This window comes from Heterocephalus glaber, unplaced genomic scaffold (genome assembly GCF_053883595.1).
Source record: "Heterocephalus glaber isolate CG9 unplaced genomic scaffold, H.glaber_assembly_v1.0 deba00001532, whole genome shotgun sequence".
In the NCBI taxonomy this organism is placed as follows: Eukaryota; Metazoa; Chordata; class Mammalia; order Rodentia; family Bathyergidae; genus Heterocephalus; species Heterocephalus glaber.
In genome coordinates, this window is record NW_028258330.1 from 17,026,143 (window position 1) to 17,038,631 (window position 12,489).

Below are 12,489 nucleotides of genomic sequence, written 5' to 3' on the forward strand. Positions count from 1 at the left end.
CTTCATTCTTGCTCCTCCGAGAGTCTTCTACCCAACAGTGAAACGTGGCCCAGTAAAAACATGCCATGGTCCATGTCCTACCAAAGACACTCCTCCTGATTCCCTCCAGCACTCTCTCTCTCTCTCTCTCTCTCTCTCTCTCTCTCCTTTCACATATATGTTCTATGTATTTATAATTTTTCTATAAAATCCTCAAGAATGATCTATACTCACTGTCATGATTTCTCTACTGCCTTCTTCAGCCTGTTTTAATAAAACTTCTGTTCCCTCCTTACTCTTCTAGAGCAACTCTAGAGTCACCAAGGGCCACCATGTTGCCTGTCCAGTGGCCAACTAGTAACTCACCTTACTTGTCCCTTCCCACTGTTTGACACAGTTGCTCACCTTCTTGAAGCGCTCTTCTCCTGGCTTTGGGGTACCTGGTCTACCTCCTACTTCTCTAGCTATCATCACTTCTCCATCTCTTCTGCTAACATCCTCCTCAAGGTTCCCCAGGACCCTGACCTTAACCCTATTCTTTTGGCACTCTCCATCCCCCAGTAGGTGCTCTCACCTCTTCCTGTGATTTAAAGACCTTCTGTGGGCTAAGCATTCACACATCCCACTTCCAGACTCTGGAGATTCCAAACACTCCTTTGACATCTCAACTTAGATGTCAAATTAAATCTGTCCAAAACTGGGGACTGATATGTCCCCAGTTGACATGCCCCATGTCTATAAATGACAGCTCCATCCCCATGTGGTCCAGCCAGGGGCCTGGGGTCCATACTGCTCAGTCTATTCCTTCCCCAGTCCAGTCCCTCTCACTCCCCTGGCCTCCCCTCGGCACCCTGCCCTGTCCCAATATGCGTCAACCACATCAGGTTTCCTTCAGGCCCCTAAACATAGTACGTCCCATGCTCTTGGGGCCTTTGCTGCTCCTCAGCCTAGAATGCTCCTAAACATACCTACCGCCAAAGGAATGACTATCAATTCTCTAGTATGAAAATTACATGTCACTTCCTCAAAGAAACTTCCTCTGAACCCCTAATTAAAATAAAAGTCACCTCTGCCTCCTCAACATCCTCTGTCCACTTCCTTCAGGGTTGGGCATATATTTGTATCTGGGCGATTACCCTTAGGGTCTGCTTCCTCATTAGACTTGAAGCTTCATATAAGCAGAGAGGATGTCTGTAACTAGCATATTGTAGGTACCCATAAATATTTGGAAAAGAAATAAACAAATATGGTAGAAATATGCTTTTTTAAATGTTTGTGAGCAATAGCCCAATGTGGTGGCATGCACCCATAATCTCTGCACTCACAGAAGCTGAGGCAGGAGAACCACAAGTTTGAGCCCAACCTGGGAAACTTAGAAAACTTGATAAGACCCTGTCTCAAACAAATAAAAAAAGGCTGTGGATGTAGCTCAGCGTGAAGGACTTGGGTTTAATCACCAGTACTGAAGGAGGAAAAAAGAGAGAGAGAAGGTAACAAAGACTCAACATTTTATAAGCATGAATAATTCCACATTAAATTCCATGTCCGTAAACATACTACTAAAGTGATTATAGTATTACAATCTTGGAAGAATAGGGAAATCCCATTGTGATTTCAGAAGATGTCAACATGCACATGTTAAAAGTCTTTTCTGACTGCACTGGATGATGAAGTATAAGGGAGCAGGGAGCTGAGGAGGGGTAATAATAGCTTTGGGGCTCTGATTCTGACTTCAATGTCCCCAAACCCCTTCATTTCTTTGCTGGTACCTGTTAGCAGATTTCCCTGATTACCAACAAACCTGCTTGTTTTTATTTTTCTTGCTAAGAGCAGGATCTAAGGCTTTTGTTTCTATTTTCTATCCTTGAGGGGTCATGGCACTTCTCTAAGCCCACAGTTCAAATCATTACAGTGCATTGTCCTGCCACAGGGCTGCTCGCCCTCAAGGAACTTAGCCTGGCTTGCAATAAGCAATACACACCCAAGCTACAGAGCAGGCCAGCACTAAAAGGTTGATGGGGATCGTCTCCAGAGAAGTGTGTGAGACCTCAGGAAACTACCGTTTACATGTTTTAATGTTTCCAAGAAGGATGCATTATCCATAAAATCAACATAAGCAAAGCAATTTTCAACAGAAGATATAGCATATACACAGGAAATCATTAAATTCCAAAAAAGGTGGTATTTGATTGGTCACCACAATGGTCTAGCAAACATTTTGGCACATTTATAGGGACAGTGGGGAATGAACAGCTGAATGACTGAAATTTGAGCTTTCTTGTTCTCATCCTTTTCCAGAACATGGCCCTAAAGAGAAGCACCAAGAGCTCAATACGGGGTTCTGCAGACTCATATATTTACTAACTTTTTTTATTTTTCTTTTTGGTACCAAGGATCAAACTTGGGACCTTGTGCTTTCAAGGCAGGCGGCGGCACCACTGAGCTAAATCCCCAGCCTCAGACTCATATATTTAGATGCTAAAAGTGGCTGTCAGGATTACGGGTTGTTTAATGGCTCAATGGGCACAACAGATACCAAAGGAACCTCAAGATGGACAAGGTTTGGGGGAATCTAACTTGTGTCCTGAGGTGCCTCATTGTTCCTTAGTAGATCATGGTCTAAGGGCCACACAGCCTAAGAATTTTTGTCATCTATTTGTTAAAACACATGGATAGGTGGCCCCGTGGAAGCCACCAGCCTGCACCCCGCTGGACCCCAGCCCCACGGACGCCGCGACCCACTGGACCACACCGCGCCCTGCCAGACCACATGGGGTGGATGCTGCGCAGCATCTGAATCCACACAACAGAGGCACCAGAGGGAACATAAAGGCCATGGTTATGAGCCCCAGAAGATAGAGCAGAAGTGAACAACAGAGAGGGCCTCTCTGACACTCCTCAATTAAAATTGAACCCCAGGGCCAGGGATTTAGCTCAGTGGTTTCTCCGCCTGCTGTGCAAGCTCAAGGACCTGAGTTTGATCCCTGGTACCAAAAAAAAAAAATTGAACCCCACTGGGAAAGTGAAGAAAACTTTTCAATGAAAGCACACTGGATCATCGTGGTTGGTAAGTTGGTGGGATCAACACCTCCCATAGAAACCCCAACTCACTTAGGGGGGAAGACAGCTGGAACCTGTGATAGAACCCTGCAGAGTTTAATCCTGTAGGGGGTGAGGGACCTCAACCTGGACCTTGCAGCCAGAAATCAGTCTGAATCTCAGTAGACTACAGCTGGCTTGCTGAGACTAATTGACTTAGACCCACACACTGCTGCCCACATTGTCTACCAGAAAAGCAGAGATATATCCTGAGGGAGACCTTTTTTGTTTGTTTTGTTTTATATATATACATTTTTCTTTCTTGCTTTCTTTTTTCTTTTCTTTTTCTCTCTCTCTATCCCTTCTGGCTCTATATTTCTCTCCCTCTTTGTTCCTAGTCCTGTCCCATTCTCTCTCCCTCTCTCTGTCCTCTCAACTGGCACTCCTATAGGAAGGTGAATACAATTTCTAGCTTCCCTATTGTTGTCGGTTTGTTCTGTACTTGTCTCTGTTCTTTCACTCTGTCTTCTCCTCCTATCTTCAACAGATCCCCACAATTTGCATGATCTTCCCATGTCCTCTAGCCTCACCTCTAACCTTTCCCTCTCCCTCTATCTCTCTACCACTCCCTCCCCAACTGTTTCTAAATCCTTATCCCAAAGGGTAAATTTGCCATATTGAAGGGTTTACTTACTACAATCATATTTTGAGCTGGCCCTAGATTTTAATCTAGCTTATGTGGTTAAAGGTGACAGATTAACTGCTACCACAAATTGTCATTTTCTAAGCTGTGTTTGATGCTGATTGTGTCAATTGGGCTAAGGTGTTGTGATTGATCTAATCAGTTGTCCTCCCTGGTATACTGAAATGAGATTGCCTAAGAGTCATTAGAGATTCAAAGCCTAAAAAGTGCAGCTACCTGGAAGTTATCTCTGAGAAGCAATCACTCCATAGGGGCTCTAAACACCAGTAATAAAGATACTCAAAATAAGAAATATTGGAGTATCAGCCCAGGAATTAAAGCAAAAAACAGCACCAACAACAGAATTAAAAATAAGAAGACACCTTGGCAGGACACAAACCCAGACTTCCAGCTCACCAAAGGCAAATGCTGAGAGAAACAAGGTAGGAAAATATGTTAATCAACAACCTGGACACCCTGAACTGATAGCACAGGAAGTAACAAAACGGAGGAATGAGGCTCTAGAAAAATTCAAAACAGAAATAATTTCCCAGATAACTACAGAGATAGTGAACAGAGTGAAAGGCATGATTAGAGGCTCTAGAATAGAAACAGATTTTTTTTTAAAAAGATGATCTCAGAACCATGCTGGAAGCCATGAATGACCGGCATAAGAAAGAAATGGAAACCATGATCGCCCAACATAGGAAAGAAATGGAATCCATGAAACAGATTCAAATAGATATCCAAGAGATTAAGTACTCCATTGAAAGTATTCACAGCAGATTGGGCAAATGTGAAGATAGAATATCAGATATAGAAGACAGGATTGTGGTTAGTGACCATGAAAACAAGAGATTTCTTAAAAATTGTAAGGGACCACAAGAAATCAATCCAGCAGCTGCTAGATGATGCAAAGAAGAATAACATAAGACTGATAGGAGTACAAAAAAAGCAAGAGAAAGTACAAATGACATAAAAACACTGTTCACAGAAGTAATAGTAGAATACTTCTCAGACAGAGATAGAGGATTTGACATACAGATAAGTGAGGCATATAGAACTCCCAACTAGCCACAATCAAAAAAAGCTACACCTAGACATATAATAGTCAAGATCCCAGAAACCCAACAGAAGAACAAAATCCTACAAGCAGTTAGAGAAAAGAAACAGATCACATACAAAGGAAACCCATCAGAATCACTTCTCAACACAAACCCTCAAGTTAAGGAGAGACTGGAGTGAAGTATTTCAAGCTCTAAAAGAAAATAACTTCCAACCTAGACTGTTATATCCTGCAAAATTATCTTTTAAAATTGATGGGGAAATTAGATACTTCCACAACAAAGAACACCTGAGAAATTTAATGAACATCAAACCAGCACTCCAAACAATTCTAAACAATATCCTAGAAAAAGACAACGAAGGTCACAACTCCATGAGGCCCAACAGAGCAAAGCCACCAGGCAAGGCAAGAAACTAAAGGGAAAGGGGAAAAAATAAAAAATGAAAGAGCCAATAACAGTAAAACATCATGTCAAGGATGAGTCTATATTTATCAATTATAATCATCAATGTTAATGGCCTCAATTCACCAATCAAAGGAAATAGATTGGCAGAATGGATTAAAAAAGCAAAATCCAACAATATGCTATATACAAGAAACACACCTAATTCAAAAAGACATTCATAGACTGAAAGTAAAAGGATGGAAAACAGTTCTCCATGAGACAGGAACCTGGAAAAAAGCAGGGATAGCAATCTTATTTGCAGACAAAATAGATTTCAAACCAAAACTAATTAAGAGAGACAAAGATGGTCACTACATCCTTGTGAAGGGAACAATCCAAGAGGAAGAAATAACAATCATAAATATATATGCACCAAATATGAATGCCCTCAACTATACAAAACAAATATTAATGAACATGAAAAACCAAATAAGTACTAATACAATTGTAGTGCGGGACCTCAATACCCCACTGTCAGAAATAGACAGATCATCTAGACAAAAAATGAACAATGAAATCCTAGAACTGAACCAAGCTTTGGAACAAATGGACTTAATAGATGTCTACAGAGTGCTCCACTCCACAGAATCAGAATATACATTCTTTTCAGTTGCACATGAGTCATTCTCCAAAATAGACCACATGCTACCTCATAGGACATGTTTAAGTAAATGCAAAAGAATTGAAGTTATCCCCTGTATATTATCAGACCACAGTGCATTAAAATTGGAGATCCAGAGCATAAGAAACTGTAAAACCCCCACAAACACATGGAAATTGAATAACACTTTCCTGAACAATGAATGGGTCATAGAGGAAATTAAAGAAGAAATTAGACAGTTTCTATAAATAAATGATAATCCCAGTACAACAGACAGGAATCTATGGAACACAATGAAATCAGTTCTACAAGGGAAATTCATAGCAGTGAATGCCCATATTAGGAAAACAGAGAGAGCTCATATAAACAACCTAATGCTGAACCTCAAGCTCCTAGAAAAAGAAGAGCATGACAAACCCAAAGCACATTCAAGAGAGGAAATTATAAAGATGAGAGCAGAAATCAATACAATGGAGACTAAGAGAATGATACGAAAAAAAATGAATCAAAGAGTTGTTTTTTGAAAGAATAAATAAAATCGATAAACCCTTAGCGAACCTTATCAAAAAAAGGAAAGAAAAGGCTCGAATTCATGCAATTAAGAATGAAAAAGGAGGGCTGGGGATTTAGCTCAGTGGTTCTGGCGCCTGCCTAGCAAGGGCAAGGTCCCAAGTTCAATCCCCAGTACCAAAAAAAAAAAAAAAAAAAAAAGAGTGAAAACGATTGGGCCAGGGATTTAGCTCAGTGGTGCTGCCGACTGCCTCACAAGCACAAGGTCCCAAGTTCGATCCCCAGTACCAAAAAAAAAAAAAAAAAAAGAATGAAAAAGTTGAAGTCATAAGAGATCCCGCAGAAAACCAGAAGATCATCAATACCTACTTCAAGAACCTGTACTCTAATAAAATGGAAAGCACAGAAGAAATAGACAGATTCCTAGATACATACAAATTGCCAAACTTAAATGAAGAAGATATAAAAATTCTAAACACTCCAATTACAATCAGTAAAATTGAAAATGTAATTAAAATTTTACCAACACAAAAAATCCCAGGTCCCAGTGGCTTCACTGCTGAATTCTACAAGACATTTAAGAGAAGAACTACTGCAACTACTCTAACTCTTCAATGAAATTGAAAGGAAAGCAATACTTCCAAATTCATTCCTGGAAGCAAGTGTTACTTTGATTCCAAAATCAAGGAGAGACTTAACCTAAAAAGGGAACTACAGACCAATCTCCCTAATGAACACAGATGTTAAAATCCTCAACAAGATACTGGCAAACAAAATACAGAGAGTCATCAAGAAAATCATACTCCCTGACCAAGTCAGGTTTATCCCAGGGATGCAAGGATGGTTCAATGTACATAAATCAATAAATGTAATACACTATATTAACAGAGTCAAGGACAAAAACCATATGATCATCTCAATAGAGGCAGAAAAAGCATTAAACAAAATCCAACACCCATTCATGATAAAAAAAAAAAAAACCCTACAGAAAATTAGAATAGAAGGTCTTTATCTCAATCTGACTAAGGCTATGAAAAACCAACAGCCAACATCATACTAAATGGTCAAACACTGAAAACTTTCTCACTAAAAGCAGGAACAAGACAAAGATGTCCACCATCATCACTCCTGTTCAATATAGTTCTGGAAACATTAGCCACAGCAATTAGACAAGAGAAAGAAATAAAAGGATTAAAGATAGGAAAGGAAGAATTTCAACTGTCATTATTTGCTGATGATATGATACTCTACGTAGAAGACCAAAAAAACTCTGCCAAAAAACTTCTAGACTTAATTGACAGATTCAGTAGAGTAGCTGGATACAAGGTCAACACTCAAAAATCAATAGCCTTCTTGTACACAAATGACAGACTCACTGAGAGAGAAATTAGGGAAACAATTCCTTTCACAATACCATCCAAAAAAATGAAATATCTAGGAATCAACCTAACAAAGGAATCAAAAGACCTCTACATTGAAAACTACAGCACTCTCAAAAAGAGATCAAAGAGGATATAAGAAAATGGAAAGACACCCCTTGCTCCTGGGTAGGAAGAACCAATATAATGAAAAGGGCCATACTTGCAAAACTACTATACAGATTTAATGCAATGTCAATTGAAATTCCAACAATATATTTCTCAGAACTAGAGAAAACAATCCAAAAATTCATTTGGAACCAGAAGAGGCCTAGAACAGAAAAAGCATTTCTAGGCAACAGGGACATGGCAGGGGGTATGACAATCCCCAACTTGAAACTATACTACAAAGCTACTGTGATTAAAACAGCATGGTACTGGCAAGGAAACAGACCCAAGGATCAGTAGACCAGATTAGAAGATGCAGAAACAACTCCAGACATACTCAGCCATCTCATCTTTGAAAAAGGAGCCAATCATCCTCACTGGAGGAAAGAGGTCCTCTTTAATAAATGATGTTGGAAAAACTGGATCTCAACCTGCCAAAGATTAAAACTAGACCCATATCTTTCACCATGCACTGAACTAAGATCCAAGTGCATTAAAGACCTAAATATTAAAACAGAAACACTAAACTTGCTGGAAGATAAGTTAGGTAGAACTCTTGAAGACATTGGCATAGGAAAAGACTTCATGAACAAAACCTCAGTAGCATGGGAACTAGCACAAAGAATCAACAACTGGGATCTCATCTTATCAAAAAGCTTCTGCACTACAAGAGAAACCACCAACAGAGCTAAGAGGCAACCTACAATGTGGGAAAAACTTTTTAGCAGCTGTACCTCAGACAAAGGACTACTATCCAGAATATATAAAGAACTTTAAAAAATCAGACCCTGGAGTCCCTGCATGTGTGCACATAACCTTAGCTGGTCTGCCCGAGACCCCCTGAGCACCAGCCCTAGACCCCTGTGCTCCCCCATAACCTCTCCAACAAGATGAAAAAAACTATCGTGAACCAGGAAAATCTCACCACATTGCAGGCACAAGTGCACATTGGTGGGAAAGGAACTGCTCACAGGAAGAAGAAGGTGGTTCATAGAACAGCTACAGCAGATGATAAAAAACTTCAGTACTCATTAAAGAAGTTAGGGTAAACAATATCTCTGGTACTAAAGAGGTGAATAAGTTTACAAACCAAAGAACAGTGATCCACTTCAACAACCCAAAAGTTCAGGCATCTCTGGCAGCAAACATTTTCACCATTACAGGCCATGCTGAGGCAAAACAGCTGACAGAAATTCTACCCAGCATCTTGAACCACCTTGGTGCAGACAGTCTGACTAGTTTAAGGAGACTGGCTGAAGATCTGCCCAAACAATCTGTGGATGGAAAAGCACCACTTGCTATTGGAGAGGATGATGATGATGAAGTTCCAGATCTTGTGGAGAATTTTGATGAGGCTTCTAAGAATGAGGCAAACTGAATTGAGTCAGCTTCTGAAGAAGATATAACTTGGAAGAAGTTACTGGGAGCTGCTATTTTATATTATGACTGCTTTTTAAAATTGTTTTTTGTTTATGGATCTGATAAAATCTAGATCTCTAATGTTTTTAAGCCCAAGCCTCTTTGACACTGCAGCTCTTTTCAGTTTTTGCTTACATAAAATTCATTCTTTGCAGGCAATTAATGAAGAAGCCTGGGAATAAAGTTTGAAACAAAGATTAATAAAATTCTTTGCCTAGTAAAAAAAAAAATCAGACCCTAATGTGAAATAGGAAGAAAAGGGGTAAAGGAGAAGAGGAAGTGGGAGGGGTAGGGGAAAGGAAAAAAGGGAATGGAATTAATATGAGAAAATGAAAAAAAGGAAACAAAGTCTTTGTAAATAGGGAGGGATGGAGGGATAGAAGGGAGGGCAGGGGAAGGGGAAAAAATAAGAACCAAGAGAGTATGTAAAAGTGCATATCTCCAGTGATGAATGTCATTATATTGTACAGCTAAAATGTACCAATAAAAGGATAAAAAAAATCAGACCCCCCCAAATTTAAAGACCTGATTCAAAAATGGGCATCTGAAATGAACAGACATTTCTCAAACAAGTAAAAGCAGCAAACAAACATGTGAAAAAAATGTTCAACATCACTTGTCATTCGAGAGATGCAGATGAAAACAACACTGGGATTTCACCTCACCCCAGAAAGAATGGCTGCTATCACGAAATCAACCAATAACAAATGCTGGTGGGGGTGTGGGGAGAAAGGAACCCTTCTCCATTGTTGGTGGGAGTGCAGACTGGTGCAACCACTGTGGAAATCAGTATGGAGATACCTCAGAGAACTAGGACTAGCAGTACCTTTTGACCCAGCTATTCCCCTGCTGGGTATCTTCCCAAAAGAATTAAAAGAATCATACCACAGCGATATATGTGCACCCATGTTTATAGTGGCACAGTTTGTAATAGCTGAAGCTTGGAAACAGCCCAAGTACCCATCAATTGGAAACTGGATAAAGAAGATGTGGTTTTTTTATAAAATGGAGCACTACTCAGCCATAAAGAATGAGAAACTAGAGACATTTATAGCTAATTGGATGCATATTAAGGCCATACTCTTAAGTGAAATAAATAGGACACACTTGTGTAAATACTGAACAGTTTCTCTGGTGTGAGAAATCGAAGGTGTGAATAAGGATTAAAATGATTAAAATGAATAATTGATAATGTGAAATAGGAAGAAAAGGTCCAAAGGGGAAGGGGAAATTGGAGGGGTAGGGGAAAGGAAAAAATGGAAACAATGTCTTTGTAAATAGGGAAGAGTGGAGGGGGTGAAGGAAGAGCAGGGGAATGGGAAAAAAAATAAGAATAAAGATATATCATGTAAAGGTACAAGGACCCAATGATAAATGCAAAAGTACTGTATACCTAAAGCATACCAATAAAAGAATTTAAGGGGGAAAAAAAACATGGATAGGTGTAGTGGATTTAACTTGACCCAAGAATTAATTCTACTTGGCAGAAGATTCTCAAATCATTTTCATTCTTGTTTTGGAAATAACTTAACAAGAGACAGAGAAAATGAGGCACTGTTTGCCTAGACAGCAATATAAAGGATTCTCTAAAGGATACAGAAATGAGGATCTGAGCTTTAAAATCCCGGAAAAAACAAGATTGGCTCCCATGAGCATGAACTGCATGAGGTCAAGTCACCTCCTAGAGGAAAAATGAGGATGCTGAGGCTGATGGGCAGAACCTCAGAAAGACAATAGAGAAGGGATTTTTAAAGCATGAGCCCACAAGGACGAAGGCAACAGAAGAGACCACAGCACAACACTTAGCAGTTTAAATTCTAAAGGAGATGAAGCTAAAAGAACCCTGCACAGCTGAAGGTGGGTTGCATGCAGAAAACGACACTGTTGAGTGAGAGTTAAGTCAACAGAGACAGAAATAAGAATCCTAGCTCTCTCCCCCTTCTCACCAATAGGGCTTCTCATCAACTGCAGACTGGATAAAGAAAATGTGGTGTTTTTTTATAAAATGGAGTACTACTCAGCCATAAAAAATGAGAAATTAGAGACATTTATTGGTAAATTAATGCACATTGAGGCAACACTCTTAAGTGAAATAAATAGGACACACATGTATAAATACCGAATAGTTTCTCTAGTGTGAGAAACTGAAAGTGTAAATAAGGACTAAAAGGTATAATAGATGATGTGAAATAGGAAGAAAAGGGGCAAAGGGGAAGGGGAAGTGGGAGGGGTAGGGGAAAGGATATAAGGGAGTGGGATTAATATGAGAAAATGGAAAAAAGCAAACAAGGTCTCTGTGGGTGGGGAGGGATGGAGGGCTGGGGGGGCGGGGGGAGGGAATAAGAACCAATGGATTATGTTGGGGTGCAGATTTCCAGTGATGAATGTCATTATGTTGTATACCTAAAATGTACCAATAAAAGGATATATAAAGAAAAAAAAATAGAGCTTCTTAGCAATCCTGATTATACCATCTTGGGCAGCAGAATTGTGATCCCTTTACTGGAGAAACCAGATTTAAATGTATTTATTTAAAAAAATCAACACAATTGTTGGAAAATAAAGCAGCCAAGAGGAAAAGTGAAGCCAATGATGCTGAGATATGAGGGTTTCTGGTAAAATAGCCCAGACAGACCACCCCATGGAAGTCACCAGTCAAAAGTCCTTGCCATGCCTGCCTCATCCTCAACACAATCGAGAATCACTAGGCATTGGAGGGAAAATAAGTGAGTAAAAGAAACAAGAAAAGAGCAGAGGAGGAACCTTAGACAAAGGAGGATGGGAACCAGCAAAAATGGGCCTTTTATAGACAGTAAAAAATTATCATAAATTAATGAATATATTGTGACATCCACAACAGCTAAGAATGTATAAAATGGGAACTAAATAAAAGGTATCTTGGAAATTAAAACTAAACCAAAATTGTTAAACTCAATAAAATACTAGCAAAATAAAGATGAAATCTCCCAGAAAAGAATACTTGGAAAAAAATAAAAGAAAAATCCACGTATCTGTTCAGGGTAGGAAAGAAAATTATCAAGGCAATTACTCCCAGCAGTTTCCAAGTGGAAAGGCTACCTAAGTGTCCAGGACAAAAGAAGAAAAAAGTCCCACGTCAAGGTACATCACCACAGATTTTCAGAACTCTGGAGACAAACAGAGGTTTCCAGAGGGTGAGGGGGGAAAGGTTATATATGAAAAATTAGCATTAGGTTTATCAAC

At 39.5% G+C, this 12,489-nt stretch overlaps 1 pseudogene; it reads left to right on the forward strand.

Moving 5' to 3' along the window:
• The first annotated feature begins 8,738 nt into the window (after positions 1-8,738).
• On the forward strand, positions 8,739-9,491 carry LOC101722379 (transcription factor BTF3 pseudogene; annotated as a pseudogene).
• The last annotated feature ends 2,998 nt before the right edge of the window (positions 9,492-12,489 follow it).